We start from the raw sequence: 25,860 nt of genomic DNA on the forward strand, positions 1-25,860 counted from the left end.
GGACAGACTCAGCTTCATGTTTTCTCATTGTTCTCCCTCCCTCTATGTCCAGAACGGTCAATTAATTAACTCTTAATTTTGGATTTTAGTTGCCAACGACAGATGCAGCCCTCTTGTCGGAATGTGTCGTACAGGATCCTGTCACACAAACGAGGAGACTCTGCCGAAATTCTGCGGCAATGGATTACAATGTTGTGGACCGAACGTGTGAAAGATCCAGTGATGGATTCTCACCAGCCCGAGCTCTCCAAGTTCTCACTGAATGAAACCTTCGTTCACGGGGAGCAGGCTCTATTTGATTGTGTAGATCCCACAACCCCTGACCCTGTATGACTGCTGTCTGAATAATGGGCTGTACTCAGAAATAAATCTCACTGCATTGATCACAGCTTCATATCCGTGTCTTGTTTCTCTTTAGGATCATTGTGTCCGAGGATGGGGTGTTCAGGGGGTCTTATGAGGCTGCGGGAAGATGTTGGAATTGTAGGTAATGAGAAGAGGAGACCACAGCAGGGAATCTCTGAAAGTGCCTAATCACACATTCAGAAAGTTACTGAGATAAGGCAGGTGTCCCAGAGTGTCAGCATTCTGACCGTTCAAGGTTCAAGATTGGAAGGAGACGCGCATTGCATCAGGCCCATCATATTGTTTGATCGGACATTGAAGCGGGAGCTTTACTCTGAATCCAACCCGTGCTGTTCCTGCCCTGGGAATGTTTGATGGGACAGTGTAGAGGGAGCTTTATTCTGTATCTAATCCATGCTGTTCCTGCCCTGGGAGTTTTTGATGGGGGCAGTGTAAATGGAGCTTTACTTTCCTTCTAACCCTTGCTGTACCTGCCCTGGGAGAGTTTGATTTGTCAATGCAGAGGGCGATTGACCAGAGACCCATGTACAGCTGGCAGTGTAACTCGATGCTGCTGGATGAACCTGCTCTGACATCAGTAACTCTCTCAAAATCAATACTTATTGAGCAAAATTTTATGGGTTCAAAATCTGTGATTATAATCCAACAGCGCTCTTATCATAGAAGAATAAATATATAAGAAATATTTAACTGTGCACGGAAGCAGGGATAAAATCTGTTCCACCTTCTGTCTCTCTCTCTCTGCCTCTGCCAAATCCCTCGGTCTCGTTTTATCTCACTCTTTCCCTCTTGGACTTATTTTATTTCTCTCCATGCTTTTCTTTCTCTGCCTCTGATTTCTCTGCCTCTGTTTATTTATCTCTGGCTCTGTCACTCCCTGCCTCGTTCTCCCTCTTTCATTCACCTTTACGGGGATTCTCTTTTTTCTCTCTCAATCCCTCTCTCTCTACCTCTCGCTTATTTCACTCTGCCTCGTCTCTCTTACACTTCCTGCCTTCCTCTCTTCTCCATCTCACGTTCCCTCTTCTTGCCTCGATCTCATTCCCCCTCACTCCATCTGTATCGTCCCTCTTTCTTCTATCTGCCTCATTGTTTCTCGCCACTTCTGTCGCTTTCCTGTCTCTCATTCCTCTTTCTCTCTCTGCCTCATTCCCTTCCTTTCCATCTCTGCTGCTATACCTTCGCCCCTCCTTTCTATCTCTCTGCCTCATTCTCACTCTCCTACCCTCTCCTCTCTCTCTCTCTCTCTAAGTCTCTCTCTCTCCCTCTCTCTCTTATTTTCACCTGTCACTGTTTCCTATCTGTCTTTCACTTACTCACTTTCTCTCTCTCTCCGTTTCTTCTTTCTCAGTTAAGAACCCGAATGCATCAGGACTATCCCAACACAAGCAATTTCACACTGATCCCAGCCTGTACTCTGAACACATTGCATGAGCTGATCACAGCATCTGCACCCCTAGTTCGCAAATGAGCTGCTCAGGATGTGCAAGGCCCACCAGTGGCCTGGGGTCCTGCAAGATTTTGCCATTGCTCGAGAGGGAAGCCTGCTTTTGGTTCTAACTTCTGCTGCACCTCTGCCTCCACATCTCATCCAGCCTCGATTCCTGAACTAATTTTATTACCTTCCATCTTCAAGTGACATATACACACTCTTCTTTATCCAGGAAATATCGATGCCTCTGATTTGCTTCTCTCTAAATCATCTGGACCTTGTTTTTCCTTATTTTTGACAGTCCGTCTCTGTAACTGAATCTGTTTGTGCATTTTCTAATTTTGATCTGAAATTTTTGAAAAGCTGGCAAGCAATACCTGCTATTCTGCGAAGCGTATTTCCACAAACAGAGATGAATCTAGGGAGCCGGAATCAACCTTGTGAACCTTCGCTGCACCTCCTCTAAGACAAGTATGTCTTTCCTTAGGTAAGGAGACCAAAACTGTACATAGTACTCCAGGTGTGATCTCACCAGTGCCCTGTACAATTGCAGCAAGTCCTCCTTACTATTTTAACCCAATCCCCTTGCAATGAAGGCTAACATACCATTTGCCTTCCCAATTCAATGTCATACCTGCATGCTAACTTTCTATGATCCATCTACAAGGACACCCACATCCCTTTTAAATCCCTATATCAGCACACGAGGGAGAAATGAATCGAAGGGGATGCTGATAGGGTTAGATGAAGTAGTTTGGAGGTGAGATAGGACAGGATTTAAAGTTCAAAATTGGGTTAAGGCCAATTTTACTAAGCTGAGAAGTGATTCAGCAAAAGTGGAATCAAAACAGCTACTTGAAGGTAAGTTCGTTTCAAGCATTCGGAGCCATTAAAAGGGGAGATTCAAGGGTTTCAGAGTAAACGTGTTGCCACAAAGATAAAGGATGAGACTGCCAAATCTGGAGCCTCCTGGATGACAAGAAGGATACAGGGAAAGATAAAGCAAAAAACGGAAGCTTATGTCAGACACCAAGAGCTCAATACTGCAGAAAGCCGAGAGGGGTATAGAAAGTGAAATTAAATTAAATAGTTGAAATTAAAAAGGAAATTAGGAAAGAAAAGAAAAATACCGGCAACTAAAATTAAGGAAAACCTAAAAATGTTTTATAAATACTTCAAGAGCAAGAGGGCAACTAAGGAACAATACGGCCTATTAGAGATCAAAAAGGTAACCTATGTGTGGAGGTGGAAAATGTGGGTATGGTTCTTAATGAATACTTGGCTTCTGTTTTCACAAAGGAGAGGAATGATTCAGGAATTGAAGTTAAGTAGGAGGATTGTGAAATATTGGATGGGATAAACTTGGCGACATAGGAAACATTAAGGAGTTTTGCATTTCTGAAAGTAGATAAATCACGAGGCCCGGATGAAATGTATGCCAGGCTGTTAAGAGAAATAAGGGAGGCAATAGCGGAGTTTCTGACCATCATTTTGCAATCCTCCCTGGCTACAGGTGTGTGCCAGAGGATTGGAGGACTGCTAACGCTGTACCATTTGTTTGAAAATCTAGAAAGAGATAGATAGAGTAATACATCCAGTCAGTCTCACCTCGGTGGTGGGCAAATTATTTGAGTCGATTCTGAGGGATAAAATGAACCGTCATTTAGAAAGGCACGGGTTAATCAAGGAGAGTCAGCATGGATTTGTTCAGGGAAGGTCGTGTCTGATTAACTTGATTGCATTTTTTGAGCAGGTAAGAAGGAGGGTCGATGAGGGTAAAGCGTTTGATCTCGTGTACATGGATTCAGCAAGGCTTTTGACAAGGTCCCACATGGCAGATTGGTCAAAAAGTACAAGCACATGTGATCCAAGGGAGAGTGATTGATTGGATCCAAAATTGACTCAGTTGCAGGAAGTAAAGTGTAATGGTCGACAGGTGTTTTTGCGACTGGAAGGCTCAGTGCTCGGTTTGTTGCTTCTTGTGGTATATATTAATGGTTTGAACTTGAATGTGGAGGGCTTGAACAAGAATTTTGCAGATGATAGAAAACTTGGCCGTGTCTTGTCAGTGAGGAGGAAAGCTGTAGACTGCAGGAAGATATTAATGGACTCGTCAGGTGGGCAAAAAAAGTGGCAAATGGAATTCCATCCAGAGAAGTTTGAGATAATGCATTTGGGAAAGGCAAAAAAGGCAATGGAATAAATAATAAATGGGAGGATACTGAGAGATGTAGAGGAAGTGAGGGACCTTGGAGTGCATATCCACAGATCCCGGAATGTAGCAGGACAGGTAGATTAGGTGGTTAAGAAGGCATATGGAATACATTCCTTCATTAGCCAAGGCATAGAATATAAGAGTAGGGAGGTTTTACTCGAACTGTATAAATCATTGGTTAGGCCGCAGCTTGAATACCACGTATATTTCTGGTCACACATTACAGGAAAGATGTGATTGCACAAGAGAGGATACAGAGAAGATTTACAAGGATATTGCCAGGGCTGGAGAATTTTAGCTGTGAGAAAAGATTGGATAGGCTGGGGTTGTTTTCTTTGGAACAAAGGAGGCTGAGGGGAGTTTTAATTGAGGTATATAATATACTGATGGGACTAGATAGATTGGAGAGAGATTACCTATTTCTCTTAGCAGATATGTCAGTGCCAGGGGACATAGATTTAAAGTAATTGGTAGAAGGGTTATAGGGGAGTTGAGGACAAAAGATTTCATCTGGAGGGTGGTGGGGGTCTGGAACTCACTGCCTGAAAGGGTGGTGGAGGCAGAAACTCTCAACTCATTTAAAAAGGACTTGGATGAGCGCTTGAAGTGCCGTAACCTCCAGGGCTATGGACCAAGTGCTGGAAAGTGGGATTAAGCTGGATAGCTCATTATCGGCCGGCACCGGCACAATGGGCCAAATGATCTCCTTCTGTGCTTTAACTTTGTATGATTCTATACCTTTATATTTGTGTATGTGTATGTCTGTGTATGTGCCTTGATATATGTGCATGTGCCTCTATGTGTGTATGTGTGAGCATGTGCCTTTATTTGTGTGCATTTGCCTGTTTGTGTATGTATGAGTATTTGTGTGTATGTGCCTTTATGTGTGTGTATGTGTATGTTTGTATGTGGCATTATGTGTGACGCCCATATTTGTCTGTATGTTCCCGTATGTGTGTGTATGTGCCTTTATTTGTTTGTGTGTTTATTTGTATGAGTGTATTTGTATGTGCGTTTATGTCTGTATGTTTATGTTTGTGTTTGTGCCGTATGTGTGTCTGTGTCTTTATATGTATGTATATGCGTGTATATGTGTGTATGCGCCTGTATGTATGTGTATGTGCGTCTGTGACTTTATGTGTGTGTATGTGCCTTTATGTGTATGTATGTGCCTGTATGTGTTCGTATTCGTGTGCATGTGACTGTATATGTTTCTGTATGATAAAAGTGCTGCTCTCGGTACTTAGAATCATGCTGCTGACTGCTTGAGAGGGGCGGGTGGAAGAGAGATCAGACTAGGTGAGATATTAAAGAATTGAGCAGCGAGCAGGAGAGAGAGATCAGATTTATTGCTGCATCAAGATCAGAGATGTTTCAGGCCTATGTTATAAGAACATAAGAACATATGAATTGGGAGCAGGAGTTGGCCAATCGGCCCTTCGAGCCTTCTCCGCCATTTAATAAGATCATGGCTGATCTGATCCTAACCTCAAATCTAAATTCATGTCCAATATCCTGCCCGCTCCCTGTAGCACCTAATTATAAGAACATAAGAAATTGAATTATACAATGTTTCAGTGTTCAGAGATGTTTCAGGCCTATGTTGTACAATGTTACAGAGTTTAGAGATGTTTCAGGCCTATGTTATACAATTTTACAGAGTTCATAGATGTTTCAGGCCTATGTTACACAATGTTAGAGAGATTACAGATTTTTCAGGCCTGTGCTATACGTTGTTGCAGAGATTACAGATATTTCAGGCCTATGTTGCACATCTTCTTAAATTTCGACCCTCCAGCAGTTTCTTTGAGAGGCAGCTGCAGAGATTCGGTTCCCGTGGACGCCAACGTTGCAAAGTGATCTGAAAGTGCCAGCAGCTCTTCTCGGAAGTGGCCGGTTAGCTCAGTTGCTTACAGCACTGAAAAATCATTTTCACGTTGGTGCTGTTAGTCCCGGATCATTCCATGTCTGTTTAAAAGGTTGGGGCTGTCAGTCCCGGATCATTCTGTCTCTGTTTAAAAGGGGTGTGTTATCACTCCCGGATTATTTTGTCCCTTTTTAAAAGGGGTGTGTTGTCACTCCCGGATCATTCTGTGCCTGTGTAAAATGGGTGTGCTGTCAGTCGCGGATGAGAGAATCAAATTGCTGTTCAGAGCCCGAACCCGTGGACGGCTCTATCACACTGGAAATCACAATCAACTGAGGTGAACTGGGGCATGAAAACATTCAATTACTGAAACAAATACTTTAAACAGGAAGTATTGATCCTGCACAGAAATACGGAGGTCAGAAGAGCCTGTAGCTAAGGCAAAGCAGTTATGAAGGGTGATTTTAATTTTCACATAGACTGGGACATAAGGGCAATACATTTCTAGATTACATCTAGGACAGTTTTATGAAACAATATCATAGAACTGAGAGATGACACATGTCAGGAAAGGGAGAACAAGCTGGGGCTCTTTTCTCTAGAAAAGAGAAGACTGAGGAGTGACGTGATAGAGGTCTTTAAGATTAATGACGTGTTTGATAGGGTAGACGTAGAGATGTTTCCACCTGAAGGGGAGACCAGAACCAGGGGTCATTATTATAAGATAGTCATTAATAAATCGAATTGATTCGAATAATAAATGCAGGAGAAGTTTATTTACCCAGATGGTGCTGAGAATGTCAAACTCGCTACCACAAAGAGTCGTGGAGAGGAATAGCAAAGATGGATTTAAGGGGAAGCAAGGTAAACACATGAGAGAGTAATATCATAAGAACATAAGAAATGGGAGCAGGATTAGGTCGTATGGCCCCTTGAGCCGGCTCCGCCATTCAATCAGATCTTGGCTGAACTTCTGCCTCAACTCCACTTTCCCGCCCGATCCCCAAATCCCTTGATTCACCTAAAGTCCAAAAATCGATCAGTCCCAGCCTTGAATATACTCAACGACTGAGCATCCACAGCCCTCTAGGGTAGAGAATTCCAAAGATTCGCAAACCTTTGAGTGAAGAAATTCCTCCTCATCTCAGTCGTAAATGGCTGACCTCTTATCCGAAGAATATTCCCCCTTGATCTACACTCGCCAGCCAGGGGAAACAATCTCTCAGCATCTATCCTGTCTTGCCCCCTCAGGATCTTATATTCTATTTTATATGTTTCAGTGAGATGAGAAATGAATAGAAGGACATGTTGATAGGGTTAGATGAAGAAGGAGGGGAGGGGGCTCGTTTGGAGCATAAACACTGGCATGGAACTGTTGGGCCGATTGGCCTGTTTCAAAGCTGTATAGTCTGCCAAATCCTGGAATGTTAACATACATTCGGCCCTTCATACCTGTGCTGGCTCCTTGAAAGTACGGCCCAATTTAGTCCCACACCCCAGCTATTTCCCCACCACCCTGCAAATTGCCTTTTGAAAGTGCCGATGGAATGTGGTTCCACCGCTCTTTCAGATGTTGCATTCGAGATCTTAATAAACCTCAGTGCAAAATGTGTCCTCATTTTGCATCTAGATCTTTTGCCAATTAATTTATTATCACAGAGAGGTGAGGTACAGAGAGAGAGAATAGAGGGCAAGAGAAATAGGGAGAGTAGAGACAGACAGACGGAGCCGAGGTAGAGCGATTAGGAGAGAGAGAGACAGACAGACATAGAGTAGGGTGAGAAAGAGAGATAGTAGAGAGAGAGAGAGAGACAGAGAGAGAGAAAAGAGGATGAGACATAGAGTAGAGGAAGAGAAGGAGAGCACAGAAATAGAAAAAGAGACAGAGGGGAAGAAAGAGAAAGACAAGGGGGAGAGTGAGAGAGACCGACAGAGAGAAAAGAGAGAGAGATACAGGCACAGATAGAGAAACAGGGGAGAGATAGACAGAGAGAGCGAGAGACGGTGACAGAACGAGTGATGGAGACTGGTCAGAGAGAGAGAGTAGAATGACAGAGAGAGAGAGAGAGAGAATCAGGATCACAGCATCACATCTGTGATCTCTGCGGAAGGCGCAGGCTACATCCCGGCCTCTGTTGGTAGATCTCATCGGGTGTGGGACTGACACCCACACACAGTTCATGGGAGTGTTGATGGAGCTTTACTCTGTCTCTAACCTCTGTTGTACCTGACCTGCGAGTGTTGAAGGGGCGGTGTAGGAGGAGATTTACTCTGTATCTAACCCGAGTTGTTCCTACCGTGGTTGACGGTTGTTTTTGCGACTGGAAGGCTGTTTCCTTTCGGGTCCAACAGGGCTCGATAGTAGGTCTCTTGCTTTTTGTGGTACATATTATTGATTTGGCCTTGAATGTGGGGAGCTTGACCATGAAGTTTGCAGATGATACAAAAATTGGTCGTGTGGTTGATCGTGAGGTGGAACGCTGTGGAATTCAGAACGATATCAATGGACTGGTCAGTTGGGCAGAAAAGTGGCGAATGCAATTCAATGCAGAGAAGAATGAGGGAATGCATTTGTGAAAGGCAAACAAGACAAGGGAGTACACAATAAATGGGGGGATACTGAGAGGAGTAGAGGAACCAACGGACATTGGCGTGCATGTCCACAGATCCCTGAAGGTAGCAGGACAGGTAGATCAGATGGTTCAAAAGGCACACGGGATACTTTCCTTTATCAGCGGAGGCATAGAATACAAGAGCAGGGAGGTTATGCGAGAACCGCATAAAACTTTGGTTAGGTCACAGCTTGAGTACTTGCTACAGTTCTGGTCACCACATTACAGTAAAGATGTGATTGCACTGGAGAGGGGACAGAAGAGAATTGCGAGGATGTTGCCAGAGCTGCAGAATTTTAGCGATTAGTAAAGATTGAAAATGCTATTTTTTTTTCTTTGGAACAGATGTACAACAAAGCTCCGTGAACACTAACACAGACATCTTCAGAGTGGGGTCTGTGTTCAGAGTGTGGTCTGTGTTCAGAATGGGGTCAATGTTCAGAGTGGTGTTTGTTCAGAATGGGGTCTTTGTTCAGATTGGGGTCTGTTTTCAGAGTGGGGTCTCTGTTCAGAGTGGAGTCTGTGTTCAGAATGAGGTTTGCGTTAAATGTTTGTCTGTGTTCAGAGTGGTGTCTGTGTTCAGAGAGGATCTGTGCTCAGAGTGATAAAGGAAAGTATCCCGTATGCCTTTTGAACCATCTGATCTACATGTCCTGCTACCTTCAGGGATCTGTGGACAAGCACACCAAGGTCCGTTGGGTCCTCTTCTCCTCTCAGTATCCCCCCATTTATTTTGTACTGCCTTGCCTTGTTTGCCTTTCAATGGAGTGTTCCGAGTTTGGACAGTGTTCAGAGTGGGGTCTTTGATCAGAATGGGGTCTGTGTTCCGTGTCGGATCTGTGTTCAGTGTCAGGCTTTGTTTATAAAGCGATACCTCAGACGAATTTATAAAGGATTCAACTGCTTGCAGAATGGGTGAGAGTGCGGCTTAAAAAGATAGATGGAGGCAAAGCTCTCTGAAGAAATTGGTTTTAGAGCAGCTTTTGAAGGCATTTGATCGTCACCTTTGAATCACTTTACCAATTTAGGGCTTATTAAGGATATATTTTCATTCATGGCTCTGAATATTTTAGGGTCTGATTTCTGCACAGCAATATTATCAGAGATATTTAGTTCTCAGCGGTTTGCCTAATGTGAAACAGGTCCCTGTCTCACAGTTTGTTCTGGACACAATTTTGTGAGAATTGCGCCTTCAACAAAACAGAATTCTTCCTTCGCCCTGAACAATCTCTGTTCCGTATGAAGATATATTCTGTCGATGAGGTGGCTTTGTTGCTAGAAATCCGAATTAAGGAATTAAGTTGAAAACTGACCAAAGTGATATACTTACAGATAAAAGTAACTAAAATGGGGAAAGTAAAAAGCAGATTTACAGCATAGTTAGAGAAAGAAATAAAGTGGAGGAGTGGAAGATTCGATGGCGAAGAGAAAGGGGGAAATGTAAATGACAAATGTAATGTAACAAAGGTAAGTGGAGCCATGGAGAGTGAAGGCGAAGTGAGGGGAGAGGAACAGCATCGTCCAGATGTACAATAAAGCCTCCTGTACACTAACAAAGACATCTTCAGAATGGTGTCTGTGTTCAGAGTGGATCCTGTATTCAGATTGGGGTTTGTGTTCAGAGAGGGGTTTGTGTTCAGAGTATGGTCCTTATGCAGTGGGAGTCGGTATTCAATGTTAGGTTTTGTTTATAAATCGATACCTCAGGATACTTTACAAAGACTGCACGCAAAAAGTGTGAGAGAGTGCGGAATAAAGAGAAGTTTGAGGAAATGCCCTTTGAAGAAATAGTTTCTAAACATTCCTTTGAGGGCACATGATCGGCAGCTCAGAGCAACTCCGCCAATTCAGGGAATTATAAAGGACAACGGTTCAAACAGCGAACTTGATTACAATTCCTCCCACCCCGCTTCCTGTGGGTTCTGTTTCCAGAATAGGGACACTGTTCAGAGTGGGGTCTGTGTTGAGAGTGGGGTCTGTGTTCATAGTGAGGTTTGTGTTCATCGTTTGCTCTGTGTTCATAGTGGGGTTTGTGTTCATATTTGGCTCTGTGTTCAGAGTGGGGTCAGTGTTCATAGTTTGCTCTGTGTTCAGAGTGGTGTCTGTGTTCAGAATGGGGTCTGTGTTCAGGGTGGGGTCTGTGTTCAGGGTGGGGTCTGTGTTGAGCGTGGGGACAGTGTTCAGAGTCGGGACAGTGTTTAGATTGGGGAATGTGTTCAGAGTGGGGAATGTGTTCAGTGTCAGGCTTTGTTTGTAAATAGATATCTCAGATTGCTTTACAAAGAATTCAACTGCGTGCAGCATATGAGACAGAGAGAGTGCGGGTTAATGGCACGAAATATTTTAAAGCCTGAACTCCGCACAGTACTTTTATCTCAGGTATTTAGGTCCCAGGGTTGAATGTTCATAGTGTTCCCCTCATGTGACAGAGGGTAGTGTCTCAGTTTCTTCTGGACACAATTTTGTGAGAATTACGCCTTCAACAAAACAGAATTCCTCCTTCCCCCTCAGCAATCTCTGTCCCTGATAAAAAATATATTCTGTCGATGAGGTGGCTTTGTGGTAGGAATCCAAAGTAAGGACTTAAGTTGAAAACTGACCAAAGTGTTATATTTACAGAGAAAAGCAAGTAAAATTGGGAAAATAACAATCAGATTTACAGCATACTTAGAGAAAGAAATGAAGTGGAGGAGAGGAAGATTCGATGACGGAGATGAGGGAGAAATGTAAATGAAATATGTAATATTACAATCGTGTGTGAAGCCATGGAGGGTGAAGGAGAAGTGAGGGGAGAGGAACAGCATCGTCCAGATGGACAATAAAGTTTCCTGTACACGAACACAGACATCTTCGGAATGGAGTCTGTGCTCAGAGTCGGGTACATGCAGAGAGTGGGGTCTGTGCTCAGACTAGAGCCTGTATTCAAATTGTGGTCTGTGTTCAGAGAGGGGCCTCTATTCAGAGTGTGGTCCTTATGCATTAGTGGTCGGTATTCAGTGTCAGACTTTGTTTATAAATAGATACCTCAGATTACTTTACAAAGGATTCGACTGCACGCAGATTGTGTGAGAGAGTGCGGGTTAAAGAGAAAATGGAGGAAAAGCCTTTTGAAGAAATAGGTTTTCTTTTGCGTCCACATGATCGGCACCACACAGCAACGCTGCTAATTCAGGGACTTCTAAAAAATACCGTCTCTCACAGCTACATTGATAACACCGCCTCCCACCTCGCTTCCTGTGAGCTCTGTGTACTCAGGGTGGGGACAGTGTTCAGAGTGGGGACAATGTTCAGTTTCGAACTGTATTCAGTGTCAGGTTTAGTTTGTACATAGATATCGGAGATTGCTTTACAAAGAATTCAACAGAGCGCAGAATATAAGGGACAGACAGTGCGGGGTAAGGAGATAGTTGGAGAAAATAACATTGAAGAAATAGATTTAAAATAGGTTTTTGACGGCACTTGAATGGCACCTTATAACAACTTTATCAGTTCAGGGACTATTGAGGATGTATTTCATTACTGGCACGAAATATGTTCGGGTCTGAGCAAAACATAACAATTCTACCTGAGATCTGTTGGTCCCAGGGGTGAGTGTTCGGAGTGTTTCTCCTCATGCGACAAAAAGTCCTGTCTCACAGTTTGTTTTGGACAGAATAGTGGTTGAATTCGAACTTCAACAAAACAGATACCTCCGTTGCCCCTGAGCAATCTGTGTCCTTTATGAAAACGTATTCTGTTGATGAGGTGACTTTGTTCCATTGTATGCAATTCCTTTGTATGCAATTCCTTTGTAAGCAATTCATTTGGAAAAAGACGAAACGATTTCAGTTTCTGGGTCAGGCTGGTAAAATGGGGGGAAAAAAAGCAGATTTAAAGAAGATTTACAGAAAGAACTACAGTGGAGGAGAGGAGAATTCGGAGATGAAAAGGAGAGGTGAATGTAAATGAAATATTTAATTTTCCAAAGTGGGTGGAGCGACGGGGGTGAAGGAGAAGTGAGGAGAGAGGAACAGCATCGTCCACACGTCCAATAAAGCTCTGTCTACACTAACACGGAAATCTTCAGAGTGGGGTCTTTGTTCAGAGTGGCTTCTGTCTCAGATTGGGTTCTGTGTCAGAGTGAGTTTGTTTTCATAATGTGTTCTGTGTCAGAGTGTGTTCTGTGTCAGAGTGTGTTCTGTGTCAGAGTGTGTTCTGTGTCAGAGTGGATTCTGTGCCAGAGTGTGTTCTGTGTCAGAGTGGATTCTGTTTCAGAGTGTGTTCTGTGTCAGAGTGAGTTTGTTTTCAGAATGTGTTCTGTGTCAGAGTGTGTTCTGTGTCAGAGTGTGTCTGTTTTCAGAGTGGCTTTTGTGTCAGAGTGGGTTTTGTGTCAGAGTGGGTTCGATGTCAGAGTGGGTTCTGTGTCAGAGTGGGTTCTGTGTCAGAGTGGGTCTGTTTTCAGAGTGGGTTCGATGTCAGAGTGGGTTCTGTCTCAGAGTGTGTTCTGTGTCGGAGTGGGTTATGTCTCAGAGTGTGTTATGTCTCAGAGTGGGTTCTGTGTCAGAGTGGGTTCTGTGTCAGAGTGGGTCTGTTTTCAGAGTGGGTTCGATGTCAGAGTGGGTTCTGTCTCAGAGTGTGTTCTGTGTCGGAGTGGGTTATGTCTCAGAGTGTGTTATGTCTCAGAGTGGGCTCTGTGTCAGAGTGGGTTCTGTGGCAGAGTGGGTTCTGTGTCAGAGTGGGTCTGTTTTCAGAGTGGGTTCGATGTCAGAGTGGGTTATGTCTCAGAGTGTGTTATGTCTCAGAGTGGGTTCTGTGTCAGAGTGGGTTCTGTGTCAGAGTGTGTTGTGTTGGAGTGGGTCTGTTTTCAGAGTGTGTTCTGTGTCAGAGTGGGTCTGTCTCAGAGTAGGTTATGTCTCAGAGTGTGAACTGTGTCAGAGTGGGGTCTTTGTTCAGAGTGGGTTCTGTCTCAGAGTGGGTCTGTTTTCAGAGTGTGTTCTGTGTCAGAGTGGATGCTATGTCAGAGTGGGTCTGTGTTCAGAGTGGGGACTGTGTTCAGTGTCAGGCTTTGTTTGTAAATAGATTACTCAGATTGCTTTACAAAGAATTCAAATGCGTGCAGAAGCTGAGAGAGAGAGAGAGAGAGAGTGCGGGTTAAAGAGATAGATGGAGGGAATAACTTGAAAGAAAATGGTTTGAACCGTTTTTTGAAGACACTTGAGTGGCACCTGAGAGCAACGTTAACATTTCCGGGGCGAATAAGGACATATTTCAGTACTGGCACGAAACATGTTAGGCTCTGAACTACAAAAAGCAATTTTTACCTGAGATCTTTAAGTCTCAGGGGTGAATGTTCAGAGTGTTTCTCCTCATGTGACACAAGGTCCTGCCTCACAGTTTGTTTCGGACAGAATATTGGTTCAATTCGAAATTCAAAAAAACAGATCCCTCCGTTCCCATGAGCAATCTGTGTCCCTTACGAAAACGTATTCTGTTGACCAGGTGACTTTGTTCCTTGGTATGCAATGTAATCAATTCAATTGGAAAAGGACCAAACTGTTTCAGTTACTGAGTCAGGCTGGTGAAATGGGGGAAATAACAAGCAGATTTAAAGAAGATTTGCAGAAACAACGAAAGTGGAGGAGAGGAGAATTCGAAATGAAGGGGAGGGGGAATTTAATTGATATATACAATGTGGCAAAGGTGGGTAGAGCCACGGGGGTGAAGGAGAAGTGAGAGGAGAGGAACAGCATCGTCCAGATGTACAATAAAATTCCATCAACATTAAAACAGGTCTTCAGAGTGGGGTCTGTGTACACAGTTGGGTTTTTATTCAGATTGGGGTCTTTGTTCAGAGTGGGGACTGTGTTCAGAGTGGGGTCCATGTTCAGAGAGGGGTCTGTCTTCAGAGTCGTGCCTGTGTTCAGAGTGGGGTGTATGTGTTCAGAGTGAGGTCAGTATTCAAAGTGGGGCCTGTGTTCAGAGTGGGGTCTGTGTTCAGAGTGGGGCCTGTGTTCATAGAGTCTGTGTGCAGAGTGGGATGAATGTGTTCAGAGTGGGGTTAGTGTTCAGAATGGGGATTGCGTTTAGAGTGGGGTCTGTGTTCAGAGCGGTGTCTGTGTTCAGAGTGAGGTCTGTGTTCAGAGTGGTGCCTGTGTTCTGAGTGTGCTCTGTGTTCAGAGATGGCCTGTGTTCACTGTTGGGCCTGTGTTCAGAGTGGTGTCTTTGTTCAGAGTGGGGTCTGTGTTCCGACATTGGTCTCTGTTCAGAGTGGAGTCTGTGTTCTGCGACGAGTCTCTGTTCCGTGTGGGATCTGTGTTCACTGTCAGGTTTTGTTTATCAATCAATAACTCAACATAATTTATAAAGGATTCAACTGCGTGCATACTGTGAGAGAGTGCAGCTTAAAAAGATAGATGGAGGCAAAGCTCTCTGAACAAATTTGTTTTAAAGCAGCTTTTGAAGGCACTTGCAGACACCTTGCAGCCTCTTTACAATTCAGGATATATTAAGGGCATCTTTACATTAATGGCACTAATTAGTTCAAGGCCTGAACTCCGCACAGTAATTTTATCTCGTGTATTTAGTTCCCAGGGTCGAATGTTCATAGTGTTCCCCTCCTGTGACACAGGGCGGTGTCTCATTGTTTGTTCTCGATAAAATTTTGTGAGAATTACGCCTGACACTCTGAAAAAAGACACCACTCTGAACACAGGCCCCACTTTGAATACAGACCTCACTCTTAACACCGACACCACACTCTGAACACATACACCCAATTCTGAACACAGGCACCCGTCTGAACAAAGACACCACTCTGAACAAAGACAGCACTCTGATCACAGACACCACTCTGAAAACACATCTACCCCACTCTGAAAACATGTACCCCAATCTGAACAAAGACACCACAATGAACACAGGCCCTACTCTGGACACAGACCCCATTCTGAGGATTTCTGTGTTAGTGTGGACAGAGCTTTATTGTACATCTGGACGATGCTGTTCCTTTCCCCCTGAGCAAGCTTTGTCCCGTATGAAAATATATTCTGTCGATATGGTGGCTTTGTTGCGAAGAATCCAAAGTAAGGAATTATGATGAAAACTGACCAGTGTTATATTTATAGAGAAAAGCAACTAAAATGGAGATAACAAAAAGCAGGTTTACCGCATCCTTCGAGATAGAAGTAAAGTGGAGGAGATGAAGATTCAATGACGAAGAGGAGGGGGAAATGTAAATGACATAAGTAATGATACAAAGATGGGTCGAGCCATGGGGGTGGTGCGGGGTGAAGGAGAAGTGAGGGGAGAGGAACAGCACCGTCCAGATTTACAATAAAGTATCCTGTACACTAACAAAGACATCTTCAGAATGGAGTCTGTGTTCAGAGAAGGGCCTCAATTCAGAGCATGGCCCTTATGCAGTGGTGGTTGTAATTCAGTGTCAGACTTTGTTTATAAATAGATACCTCAGATTACTTTTCAAAGAATTCGACTGCACGCAGAATGTGGGAGAGATTGCAGGTTAAAGAGAAAATGGAGGAAAAGCCTTTTGAAGAAATAGGTTTTCTTTTGCGTGCAGGTGATCGGCACCACAGAGCAACGCTGCCAATTCACGGACTTATAAAGAATACCGGCTCTCACAGCTACATTGATTACACCGCCTCCCACCACGCTTTCTGTGGGCTTTGTGTTCCCAGAGCGGGGACAGTTATCAGAGTGGGGACAATGTTTAGTTTCGATCTGTATTCAGGGCCAGAATTTGTTTTTAAATAGATATCGGAGATTGCTTTGCAAAGAATTCAGCAGCGCGCAGAGTGTGTGGCAGGGATAGTGCGTGTTAAGGAGATAGGTGGAGAAAATAACATTGAAGAAACAGGTTTTAAATAGGTTTTTGACGGCACTTGAATGGAACCTTAGAACAACTTTCTCAGTTCAAGGACTATTGTGGATGTATTTCATTACTGGCACGAGACATGTTCGGGTCTGAGCAAAACATAACAATTCTAACTGAGATCTGTTGGTCCCAGGGGTGAAAGTTCAGAGTTTTTCTCCTTATGGACACAAGGTCCTGCCTCACAGTTTCGGACAGAATATTGATTGAATTCGAAATTGAACAAGACAGATAGCTCCGTTCCCCCTGAGCAATCTCTGTCCCGCATGAAAATATATTCTGTCGATGCGCGGCTTTGTTCCTTGGGATGCAAACTAAAGAATTCAGTTAGAAAATGACCAAAATGTTACAGTTACTGAGTCAGGCAGGTAAAATGGGGGAAATAAAATGCAGATTTAAAGAAGTTTTGCAGAAAGAATTATAGTGAAGGAGTGGAGAATTCGGAATGAAGTGGTCTGGGGAATGTAAATGACATAAGTAATGTTCCAAACCTCGGTGGAGCCACGGGGGTTGAAGGAGAAGTGGGGAGAGATGAAAGTATCGTCCAGATGTAAAATAAAGCTCTGTCTACACGAACACAGGAATCTTCAGAGTGGGGTCTGTGCTCAGAGTGGGTTTCTGTGTTCAGACTGGGATTTGCGTTCAGTCTGATGACGATGTGTTGATTGGACTCTATGTTCAGAGTGGGGCCTGTGTTCAGAGTGGGCAGTATGTATACAGAGTGGGGCCTGTGTTCAGATTGGTAGCTTTGTTCTGAGAGGAGTCTGTGTTCCGTGTCGGATCTGTGTTCAGTGTCAGGCTTTGTTTATAAATAGATACCTCAGACTAATTTAAAAAGGATTCGACTGCTTTTGAAGGCACTTGCAGACACCTTAGACCCTCTTTACAATTAAGGACATATTAAGGGCATATTTACATTCCTGGCACTAAATATGTTAAGTCCTGAACTCCGCATTGTAATTTGATCTCTTTCTTTAGTTCCCAGTGGTGAATGTTAATATTGTTCCCCTCCTGTGACACAGGCCCGAGTCTCATAATTTGTTGTCAATACAATTTCATGAGAATTAAGCCTTTAACTGAACAGAATTCCTCCTTCCCCCTGAGCAATCTCTGTCCCGTATGAAAATATATTCTGTCCATGCGGTGGCTTTGTTGCTGAGAGTCCGAAGTATGGAATTAAGATGAAAACTGACCAAAGTGTTATGTTTACAGAGGAAAGCAACTAAAATGGGGAAAATAAAAGAAGATTTACAGCATAATTAGAGAAAGAAGTAAAGTGGAGGAGAGGAAGATTCGATGAGGAAGAGGAAGGGGAAATGTAAATGACATAACTAATGTTACAAAGATGGGTCGAGCCAAGGCGGTGTGGCGGGGTGAAGGAGAAGTGAGGGGAGAGGAACAGCATCGTCCAGATGTGCAATAAAGTTTCCTGTACACTAACAAGAAACATCTTCAGACTGGGGCCTGTGTTCAGAATATGGCCCTTATGCAGTTTCGGTCTGTATTTCGTGCCAGGCTTTGTTTGTAAATAGATATCGGAGATTGCTTTAAAAAGAATTCAGCAGCGTGCAGAATGTGATGGACAAACAGTGCGGGGTAAGGAGATAGGTGGAGAAAATAATTTTGAAGAAACAGGATTTAAATAGGTTTTTGATGGCACTTGAATGGCATCTTAGTGCAACCTTATTTGTTCAGGGACTATTGAGGATTTATTTTTATTACTGGCACGAAATATGTTCGGGTTTGAGAAAAACATAACAATTCTACCTGAGATCTGTAGATCCCAGGGTTGAATGTTAGGAGCGTTTGTCCTCGTGTGACACAAAGCCCTGTCTCACAGTTTGTTTCGGACAGAATATTGGTTGAATTCGAACTTCAAAAAAACAGATACCTCCGTTGCCCCTGAGCAATCTGTGTCCCTTATGAAAACATATTATGTTGATGAGGTGGCTTTGTTCCATTGTATGCAAAGTAAGCAATTCATTTGGAAAATGACCAAAATATTTCAGTTGCTGTGTCAGGCTGGTGAAACGGGGAAAATGAAAAGCAGATTTAGAGAAGATTTACAGAAAGAACTAAAGTGGAGGAGAGGATAATTCGGGGATGAAAAGGAGAGGAGAATGTAAATGAGATCTGTAATGTTCCAAAGGTGGCTGAAGCCACTGGGGTGAAGGAGAAGTGAGGAGAGAGGAACAGCATCTTCCAGATGTACTATAAAGCTCTGTCCACACTAACACAGAAATCTTCAGAGTGGGGTCTGTGTCCAGAGTGGGGTCCGTGTTCAGAGAGGGGCCTGTGTTCAGAGAGGGCCTGTGTTCAGAGCGGGGCCTGTGTTCAGAGTGGTGTCTTTGTTCAGATTGGGGTGCATGTGTTCAGAGTGGGGTATATGTGTTCAGAGTGCGGTATCTGTGTTCAGATTGGTGTCTGTGTTCAGATTGGGGTATATGTGTTCAGAGTGGGGTATCTGTGTTCAGATTGGTGTCTGTGTTCAGAGTGCTGTCTTTGTTCAGAGTGAAGTCTTTGTTCAGTTTTTCTTCGTTCAGTTTGTGGTGCCTGTGTTCAGAGTGGGGTGTATGGTTTCAGAGTGGGGTTTGTGTTCAGAGTGGTGTCTTTTTTCAGAGTGAGGTCTGTGTTCAGAGTGGTGTTTGCGTTCAGTGTGATGCCTGCATGTGGAGTGGGGTCTGTGTTCAGAGTGGGGTTTGTGTTCAGAGTTGAGCCTGTGTTCAGAGTGCTGTCTTTTTTCAGAGTGGGTTCTGTTTTTAGAGTGGGGTCTGTGTTCAGAGTGTAGTCTGTATTCTGATAGATGTCTGTGTTCCGTGTGTGATCTGTGTTCAGTGTCAGGTTTGTTTATCAATCGATAACACAGAATAATTTATAAAGGATTCAACTGCGGGCAGACTGTGTGAGAGAGTGCAGTTTAAAGAGATAGATGGAGGCAAAGCTCTCTGAACAAATTGGTTTTAAACCAGCTTTTGAAGGCACTTGCAGAAAACCTTACAGCCTCTTTACAATTCAGGATATATAAAGGGCATCTTTTCATTACTGCCACTAAATATTTCAAGGCCTGAACTCCGCACAGTAATTTTATCTCGGCTATTTAGTTCCCAGAGGTGAATGTTCACGGTGTTCCCCTCATTTCACACAGTGCGGTTTATTATAGTTTGTACTGGATACAATTTTGTGAGAATTCAGCATTTAACTAAACAGAGTTCCACCTTCCCCCTGAACAATCTCTGTCCCGTATGAAAATATATTCTGTCGATGAGGTGGCTTTGTTGCTTTGTTTCTTTGCATGCAAAGTATGCAATTCATTTGGAAAATGACCAAAATTTTTCGGTTACTGAGTCAGGCTGGTAAAATGGGGAAAATAAAAAGCAGATTTAAAGAAGATTTACAAAAGGAACTTAAGTGGAGGAAAGGAGAATTCGGGGATGAAGAGGAGAGGAGAATTTAAATGACATATGTAATGTTCCAAAGGTGGGAGGAGCCACGGGGGTGAAGAAGAAATGAGGAGAGAGTAACAGCGTCGTCGAGATGTACAATAAAGCTCTTTCTATACGAACACAGACATCTTCAGAGCAGGGTCTGTGTTCAGTGTGGGTCCGTGTTCAGAGTGGGGTCTGTGTTGTGTGTGAAGTCTGTGTTCTGAGTGTGGTCTGTGTTCAGAGTGGGATCTGCGTTCAGTGTTGGGTCTGTGTTCAGAATGGGCTTCGTGGTCAGTGTGGGGACTGTATTCAGAGTTGGTTCTGCTTCAGAGTGGCGCTGTGTTCAGAGTGGGGAATGTGTTCGCCTTGGGGTCTGTGTTTCGATTGGGGTCCGTGCTCATAGTGGATTCTGTGTTGAGAGGAGGGACTGTGTTCACAGTTGGATCTGTGTTCAGAGTGAGGTCCGGGCTCAGAGTTGGGTTCGTGCTCAGAGTGGGGTTCGTGCTCAGAGTGGGGTTCGTGCTCAGTGTGGGGTTCGTGCTCAGAGTGGGGTTCTTGCTCAGAGTGGGGTTCGTGCTCAGAGTGGGGTTCGTGCTCAGAGTGGAGTTCGTGCTCAGAGTGGGGTTCGTGCTCAGAGTGGGGTTCGTGCTCAGAGTGGGGTTCGTGCTCAGAGTGGGGTTCGTTTTCATTGTGGGGTCTGTGTTCTGTGTGGTGACAGTGTTCAGAGTGGGGTGGATGTGTTCAAAGTGGGGCCTGTGTTCATGGTGGGGTCTGTGTTCATAATTGGCTCTGTGTTCAGAGTGGGGAATGTTTTCAGAGTTGGGTCTGTGTTCATTGTCGGTCTTTGTTCAGTGTCAGGCTTTGTTTGAGAATAGATCTATCAGATTGCTTTGGAAAGAATTCAACTGCGTGCGGACAGTGAGAGAGAGTGCGGGTTAAAGAGAAAGATGGAGGAAATACCTTGGAAGAAAAAAGGTTTTAAACAGTTTTTTGAAGGCACTTGATTGGCACCTCAGAGCAACTTTACCATTTCCGGGACTAATAAGGACATCTTTCATTACTAGCACGAAATACGTTAGGCTCTGAACTCCAAATAGCAATTTACCTGAGATCTTTAATTCTCAGGGGTGAATGTTCAGAGTTCTTCTCCTCATGTGACACAAGGTCCTGCCTCACAGTTTGTTTCGGACAGAATATTGGTTGATTTCGAAATTCAACAAAACCGATAGCTCCGTTCCCCCTGAGCAATCTCTTTCCCAAATGAAAATATATTCTGTCGATGCGGTGGCTTTGTTCCTCGGTATGCAAAGTAATGAATGCAGTTGGAGAATGACCAATATGTTTCAGTTACTGAGTCAGGCAGGTAAAATGGGAAAAAATAAAACGCAGTTTTTAAGAAGATTTGCAGAAAGAACAAAAGTGGAGGAGAGGAGAAGTCGGACTGAGGAGGAGGGGGGAATGTAAATGACATCAGTATTGTAACAAAGGTGGGTGAAGCACGGGGGTTGAAGGAGAAATGAGGAGAGAAGATCAGCATTTTCCAGATGTACAATAAAGCTCCGTCAACATTAACACAGGAATCTTCACAGTGAGGTCTGTGTCCAGAGTGGGGTCTGTGTCCATAGTGGGGTCTGTGTCCAGAGTGGTGTCTGTGTCCAGAGTGGGGCGAATGACCAAAATGTTTCAGTCACTGAGTCAGGCAGGTAAAATGGGAAAAATAAAAAAGTTGATTTGAAGATGATTTGCAGAAAGAACTGAAGTAAAGAAGAGGAAGTTTGGGGAATGAAGAGGTAGGGGGAACAGAAATGACATAAGTAATGTGACAAAGGTGTGTGGAGCCACGGGCGTGAAGGAGAAGTGAGGAGAGAGGAACAGCACCGAACAGATGTACAATAAAGCTCCGTCAACACTCACATCGAAATCTTCAGAGTGTGGTCTGTGTTCAGAGTGTGGTCTCCTAACCAATTCAGGACTTACAGACTCTTGACCAATGAATGAATTATTAAGGGTATCTTTACATTAATGGCACTAAATATGTTAAGGCATGAACTCTGCACTGTATTTTTATTTGAGGTATTTCGGTCCCAGGTGTGAATGTTCATAGTGTTCCCCTCACGTGACACAGGGCGGTGTCTCATAGTTTGTTCTTGATACAACTTTGAGAATTGCGCATTCAACAAAACAGAATTCCTCCTTCCCCCTGAGCAATCTCTGTCCCGTATGAAAATATATTCTTTCGATGAGGTGGCTTTGTTGCTCGGAATCCAAAGTAAGGAATTGAGTTAAAAACTGACCAAAGTATTATATTTACAGAGAAAAGCAACTGAAATAGATAAAATATCAAGCAGGTTTGCAACATACTTAGAGAAAGAAATAAAGTGGAGGAGAGGAAGATTCGATGACGAAGGTGACGGGGAAATGTAAATGAAATATGTAATATTACAATAGTGTGTGAAGCCATGGAGCGTGAAGGAGAAGTGAGGGGAGAGGAACAGCATCGTCCAGATGTACAATAAAGTTTCCTGTACACTAACAAAGACATCTTCAGAATGGAGTCTGTGCTCAGAGTCGGGTCCGTGTCGAGAGTGGAGTCTGTGCTCAGAGTGGAGCCTGTATTCAGATTGGGGTCTGTGTTCAGTGAGGGGTCTGTGTTCAGAGTGTGGTCCTTATGCAGTGGTGGTTGGTATTCAGTGTCAGGCTTTGTTTATAAATAGAGACCTCAGATTACTTTACAAAGAATTCGAATGCACGCAGATTGTGTGAGAGAGTGCAGGTTAAAGAGGAAATGGAGGAAAAGCCATTTGAAGAAATAGGTTTTCTTTTGCGTCCACATGATCGGCACCACACAGCAACGCTGCGAATTCACGGATTTGCAAAGAACACCGGCTCTCCCAGCTACATTGATAACACCGCCGCCCACCCCGCTTCCTGTGGGCTGTGTGTTCCCAGAGTGGGGACAGTTATCAGAGTGGGGACAATGTTCAGTTTAGATCTGAATTCAGTGTCAGGCTTTGTTTGCAACCAGATATCGGAGATTGCTTTACAAGGAATTCAACAGCGCGCAGAATGTGAGGGAGAGACAGTGCGCGGTAAGGCGATAGGTGGAGAAAATAAAATTGAAGAAAAAGGTTTTAAATAGGTTTTTGACGGCACTTGAATGGCACCTTAGAAGCACTTGATCAGTTCAGGGACTATTGAGGATTTATTTTGTTACTGGCACGAAATATGTTCGGGTGTGAGCAAAACATAACAATTCCAAATGAGATCTGTAGGTCCCAGGGGTGAGTGTTCAGAATGTTTCTCCTCATGTGACACAAGGTCCTGCCTCACAATATGTTTCGGAAAGAATATTGGTTGAAAGGTGGGTGAAGCCACGGGGGTGAAGGAGGAATGCGGAGAGAGGAACAGCATCGTCCAGATGTACCATAAAGCTCTGTCCACACTAACACAGGAATCTTCAGAGTGGGGCCTTTGTTCAGAGTGTGTCAGATTGGTTCTGTATCAGACTGGGTTTTATGTCAGAGTGGGTCTGTGTTCAGAGTGGGTTCTGTGTCAGAGTAGGTTCTGTCTCAGTCTGGGTTCTATGTCAGAGTGGGTCTGTGTTCAAAGTGTGGACTGTGTTCACAGTGGGGTCAGTGCCAGTGTATGTCTGTGTTCAGAGTGGGGACTGTGTTCACCGTGGAGTCGGCGTTCGGCGTGGAGTCCGTGCTCAGATTGGGTTTTGTTTTGAGAACGGGGACTGTGTTCACAGTGGCATCTGTGTTCAGATTAGGCTCCATGCTCAGAGTGGCTTCTGTGCTCAGAGTGGTGTCCATGTTCTTAGTGGGGTCCGTGTTCAGTTGGGGTTCGTGCACAGTGTGGGTTCCGTGTTCAGTGTGGGGTTCGAGCACAGTGTGGCGTTCGTGCTCAGAGTGGGGTCCGTGTCCAGAGTGGGGTCCGAGTCCACAGTGGGGTCCGCGTTCAGAGTGGGGTCAGTGTTCAGAGTGGGGGCAGGGTCAGAGTAGGGGCAGTATTCAGAGTGGTGTCTGTGATTATAGCGGGGATTGTGTTCAGAGTGGGGTCTGTGTTCAGTGTCAGGCTTTTTTTGTAAATAGATATCTCAGATTGCTTTTCAAAGAATTCAACTTGGTGCAGAAGGTGAGAGAGAGAGAGAGTGCGGGTGAAAGAGATTGATGGAGGGAATACCTTGGAAGAAAATGGTTTGAACCGTTTTTTGAAGGCACTTGAGTGGCACCTGAGAGCAACATTACCATTTCCGAGATTAATAAGGACATCTTTCATTACTGGCACGAAACATGTTAGGCTCTGAACTTCAAATAGCAATTTAACCTGAGATCTTTAAGTCTCAGGGGTGAATGTTCAATGTGTTTCTCCTCATGTGACACAAGGTCCTGCCTCACAGTTTCTTTCGGACAGAATATTGGTTGAATTCGAAATTCAACAAAACAGATACCTCCGTTGCCCCTGAGAAATCTGTGTCCCTCACGAAAACTTATTCTGTTGACGAGGTGGCTTTGTTCCTTGGTATGCAATGTAAGCAATTCAGTTGGAAAAGAACCAAACTGTTTCAGTTACTGAGTCAGGCTGGTAAAATGGGGAAAATAAAAAGCAGATTTAAAGAAGTTTGCAGAAACAACGAAAGTGGAGGAGGGGAGAATTCGGAATGAAGAGAAGGGGGAATTTAATTGAAATACATAATGTTCCAAAGGTGGGTGGAGCCACGGGGGTGAAGGAGAAGTGAAAAAGAGGAACAACATCGTCAACATTAAAACAGGAGTCTTAAGAGTGGGGTCTGTGTCCAGAGTGGGGTCTGTGTCCAGAGTGGGGTTTATGTTCAGAGTGGGGTCTTTTTTCAGTGTGGGTTCTTTGTTTAGAGTGGTGTCTTTCTTCATAGTGGGGTGCGTGTTCAGAGTGGGGTCTGTGTTCAGAGTGGTGTCTGTTCATGAGTGGGGACTGTGTTCAGAGTGGGGTCTGTGTTCAGAGTGTTGTTTGTGTTCACAGTGGGGTCTGTGTTCACAGTGGGGTGTATGTGTTCAGAGTGGTGTCTGTGTTGAGAGTGCGGTCAATGTTCAGACTGGGGTCTGTCTTCAGAGTGTGGGTCCATGTTCTGACTGGGGTCTGTCTTCAGAGTGTGGGTCCATGTTCAGACTGGGGTCTGTCTTCAGAGTGTGGGTCCATGTTCAGACTGGGGTCTGTCTTCAGAATGTGGGTCCATGTTCAGACTGGGGTCTGTCTTCAGAGTGGTGTCTTTGTTTCGAGTGGTGCCTGTGTTCAGAGTGGGGTGTTTGTGTTCAGAGTGAGGTCTGTATTCAAAGTGGGGCCTGTGTTCAGAGTGGGGTCTGTGTTCAGAGTGGGGTCTGTGTCCAGAGTGGAGAAGATAACTTTGAAGAAACAGGTTTTCAATCGTTTTTGGACGGCACTTGAATGGTACCTTAGCACAAAGTTTTCAGTTCAGGGACTATTGGGGATGTCTTTCATTACTGGCACGAGACATGTTCGGGTCTGAGCAGAACATAACAATTCTACCTGAGATCTGTAGGTCTCAGGGGTGAGTGTTCGGAGTGCTTCTCCTCATATGACACAAAGTCCTGTCTCACAGTTTGTTTTGGACAGACTATTGTTTGAATTCGAACTTCAACAAAACCAATACATTCGTTTCCCCTGAGCAATCTGTGTCCCCTACGAAAATTATGTTAATGAGGTGGCTTTTTTGCTTTATATGCATAGTAAGTAATTCATTTGGAAAATGACCAAAATGTTTCGGTTCCTGAGTCAGGCTGGTAAAATGGGGAAAATAAAAAGCAGATTTAAAGAAGATTTACAGAAAGAACTAAAGTGGAGGAGAGGAGAATTCGGGGATGAAAAGGAGAGGAGAATGTAAATGAGATCTGTAATGTTCCAAAGGTGGGTGGAGCCACGGGGGTGAAGGAGAAGTGAGGAGAGAGGAACAGCATCGTCCAGATATACAATAAAGCTTCCTCTGCACTGACAAAGAAATCTTCAGAGTCGGGTCTGTGTTCAGAGTGGGATCAGTGTTCAGAGTGGGGTCTGTGTTCAGAGTGGGATCAGTGTC

General features: G+C 44.2%; 1 long non-coding RNA gene across 1 annotated transcript in view; it reads right to left on the reverse strand.

Annotated features, from left to right (window-relative positions):
• Positions 1-5,345: 5,345 nt before the first annotated feature.
• Positions 5,346-25,860, reverse strand: part of LOC137312942 (uncharacterized) — a 55,143-nt gene continuing 34,628 nt past the window's right edge. The window contains exon 3 of the long non-coding RNA XR_010960961.1: positions 5,346-6,222. This is a non-coding gene — a long non-coding RNA (uncharacterized lncRNA). The remainder of the gene's footprint in view (positions 6,223-25,860) is intronic.

This window comes from Heptranchias perlo, unplaced genomic scaffold (assembly GCF_035084215.1).
Source record: "Heptranchias perlo isolate sHepPer1 unplaced genomic scaffold, sHepPer1.hap1 HAP1_SCAFFOLD_44, whole genome shotgun sequence".
In the NCBI taxonomy this organism is placed as follows: Eukaryota; Metazoa; Chordata; class Chondrichthyes; order Hexanchiformes; family Hexanchidae; genus Heptranchias; species Heptranchias perlo.